General features: G+C 40.6%; 1 long non-coding RNA gene across 1 annotated transcript; it reads right to left on the bottom strand.

Annotated features, from left to right (window-relative positions):
- Positions 1–862: 862 nt before the first annotated feature.
- Positions 863–3,178, bottom strand: LOC123508427. Its single transcript, XR_006675942.1, has 4 exons — positions 3,120–3,178; positions 2,283–2,476; positions 1,961–2,145; positions 863–1,537 (listed from the first exon to the last, which is right to left on the bottom strand). It is a non-coding gene; the product is annotated as an uncharacterized LOC123508427 (long non-coding RNA).
- Positions 3,179–3,828: the final 650 nt, after the last annotated feature.

A 3,828-nucleotide genomic window follows, 5' to 3' on the forward strand; every position in this document is an offset into this window, starting at 1 on the left:
GATGTTGTTTTGCATCTCTTTCAACTAATATGAAAACAGGTCGATACATTATGCATTTTATTATATCAAGAGATATTTATATTGTGTTGCCATTACAAAAAAACACGAGCATCATTCACAAGATATCGTCATATCAATAGGTATGAAAAATAAATACAAGTAACAAAAACTGCACCACGTTACCAAGTCATTGGCAAAAACTTAAATCAAGTATTGCATTGAAAGACTCACAAAACATCATCTTTGGAAACACGTAACAATACCTTTGTGCTTCATCCCAGAAAACAAAAGAGACTTTTGTGTTCTATCTTGCAGACACACACACACACACACACACACACACAGAAGGAACAGGTCTTTGTGACCACTACAGACAGAGCCACGTGTACATCACACCTTACAATAGTGTCAGTGACAACCACTACTACTACTACTATCCTTAAATACTACTACTACTTGGTACTAATTACTGTCATGGCCTGGCAGCAAGACACCGTGACGCATAGCCAGTATGCTCGCAAGGCTACACTCCCTCTCTTAAGAAGATGGCGTCTCCTAACAAGGAACGTTATCTTCATTCACTACGTGTTTCTCCATGGTGAACTCCAGCATGGAGTGAACACGTTGGTCATTTGGTTGTTAAGGCATAAACGATCATGATGGGTGACACGAATGATGAGTGACTCGTATCCCAAGAGGTTACTTTCCTCTCTTGGTCTACATATATACACTTATCTCTTTTTAAATACCATATACATAGTTACGTCCGAGTTCAAAGAGAAATTCACATTCGCATCTGACTTAAGGTCTAACCCAACTCGGACGTGCCAGAAATCAAAGGGCAAGGAATTTTAAACACGACTCAAAAATAGTACATATATTAAGCAAAGATAGCTTCACTAACAAGCACCATAATCACCAATGATAACCCATACAAGAGTAATAATCATGGGGAAATAGATCCACGATGGAGAGTAGAGAGTTATGCAGCTTCACTCACCAGTATGCCACACTACACGTACCATTACCCCACAAGCAAACAAACATGAGAAAATATCCCATGACACCGTGACACGGGGGAAATGATTCCCGACACTGTTGTACGTGGAGGGAGGTTGACTTACCACTCCGTTACACGAGGGAAATGTACACTGAACCAACATAACCACACTTTTAAGGTTTATCAGGGAAATCCACAGACATTAAATGCAGTACAGAAGGTAGCGTCACAAACGTGGGCGAAAGCTAGCTCGAACACCGTACAGACAGATACACCACAACACCTCAGCACAGCACTTGGCAAAACACCTTTGAAATACACATGTGACTGCAAACAGAGCTCACTTATTGGAACACTCTCCCTTTACAAACACAGAGGCGTGATGAAAATAAATACAACGTTCACAATACTCAAGTGAGGGGCGAAGGACAATGGAGGGAGGTGGGCAGGCAGCTCGACGCGGTGGTGATCCGAGTCTCTCTCTCTCTCTCTCTCGAGCGGGACAAGGGAACGCACTAGGCAACACACCCGAGACATCTGTGGTAGGAAATATGAAAAACTAATAAGCCTATAACAGGACGTATTAATTAAGGATGAAAATTGGATACTGGTATACATTTCACACGTGGAAGCAGAGGATTTACACAGGGAATAACACAATGCAAGGTATATAAAATAACACATGAAAACATTTTAACATATCAAATAGAACATATTAAATAGAAATATTTACCATTGAAAAGAAAAAGAGGTATACATGTACACTGTACACTCCTATCGCTATGCTATGCACAAGTTGTCCATATCACTGTTTTCTGCTGGTGTAGATAAGGCATTGCAAAAAAACCTTACCCACTAGCTTCACATCTACAACTGTCTACAAAATCTACAAATTTATCCACCCAATCTAGAAATGGTCAATGAAATGCACTACACCAGTGATGAAGATTTGTGGCCAACCTTCACAACTTCATTGCTACGTTTCCAAGAATCACCCTCTTTTCCTCCTGCTCCGGACCTTTTGTTCCTTTGGCTACACCGGCAGCAGCAGCAGCAGCAGCAGCAGCAGTCTGGTGTCTGTTGTATGTCTTGCACGTTCACTCCAAACACTTCCCTCACTTCTTTGGTGTTAGCAGTATTGAATCCTGGAACAAGAGGTGGAACAATATTGAAATGGCGTCAACAGTAATAAGTCCTGAAAAAAATAACAACAAAGAGTTTAAAACCTTTTAAAATGAGACACGTGGAGATAAAAGTGTGATGTGCAAACCACAATACTCACATCACGGTCACTCAACACTTTATTCTGGGCTTGCTTCGCTGTAGTCACTCCTGTGGGAGGAATACAATGCCGTCCTGTTCAATGGTGCATGCAGCCGCTGGCTTCATCCTCCCGTCCTGTGGTACACTGGCTGGGTTGGGGAAGCTTGCGTGGATGATAACACCTCGACGCATCTTCAGGAACCCGATAAACATCTGTACAGTGAAACATGTTGCAGGTGAGATGAAAGGTAAGGTATGAAATGTGAGTTGGCTAACTATACAGTATTGCAATATTCTCAGTGTGTCAAGAACAATTTAGGAAGTGATTAAAGTATGGTACAATCTCACCCACTACTTAATAACGCCATCTTTGCCACAGCACAGCCACAACACATCCACAGCATAGACACCACTATAGACACTCAATTTATAATGAAATCATCCCCACACACATCCAAGAGACCCCTAATATACATCAAAACCTATTAAAACACTCTAATCTAACCCAAAACACACTCAAAACACCATGCAACACCTCACAATGCTGGAATATACACCCAAGACTCACTAGAAACACCCAATAGGTACGCACCAAAATACGTAACTTGAAACACTATAAACACCATGCAACACCTCAAAATGCCCCCAAAACACACTCAAAACATGCAGATATTCAAACACACCTCCACACCACACTCAAGGCACGTCAAATACACCTGTGTAAGAGACTTAAAACACACTAAAAGCACACGAAATATACTTATATCACCCACAAAACACACTTAAAACACCCCAAATATACCCCAGCCCAACATTATGCATTATAAAGAACGTTAGGATTAAAAGGGACACTTACCTAAATATTCCACCTTAGCTCCTTCTCCTATTCCGCCTCCATTTCTCGTTTATTCTTCTTTCTCCTCCTTTATTTCTCCTTCTTCTTTCTTCTATTACTTCCGTCTTCACGTCTGAGCCTAGAAACACATCAAAACATTAGATATTAGGCAAAATATTGAGGAAATGGAGGGTGACTTAAGTATTGTGGCTTGGCTTCTCCTCTTCCTTCTCTCTTTCTCCTTCCTTTCCTCCTTAACCTCCCTTATTTCTCCTTTCTACTTCCTTCTGCTACTAATATCTACACACCTGACCCTAGCAACACACGAAAATACGTAGAAATCACCAGATATTAGGCAAAACATTGACGAACTGCGGGTTTGGAAAAGAGGCGCCAGCCTCGGGCTATAGTGAGTCACCACTTGGGCTGTGGTCGTCACAGAGAACGGGAGAGAGGGGGTGACTCGGCTAAATTACGTAAATAATTTGATTTTGAAAATGACTTTTCGAATAAACGAAGCCACGCCCGAATGCTTGTTATTTTATGACGTGATAAATACTAAAAATAGTTTTAAAAATATCAAAACAACTCCAGCTTAACTAGTTTAAAAAAAATGCCTAAATTAAGTATGCTAAATATAAAAATAACATTTAAACTTATAAATCTGCTAAAACACCATGCAAAATCAAGCCATTTTCACTTGGCGAGTAATATACCACATTTGAGGGAG

Source organism: Portunus trituberculatus, chromosome 24, assembly GCF_017591435.1.
Source record: "Portunus trituberculatus isolate SZX2019 chromosome 24, ASM1759143v1, whole genome shotgun sequence".
NCBI lineage: Eukaryota > Metazoa > Arthropoda > Malacostraca > Decapoda > Portunidae > Portunus > Portunus trituberculatus.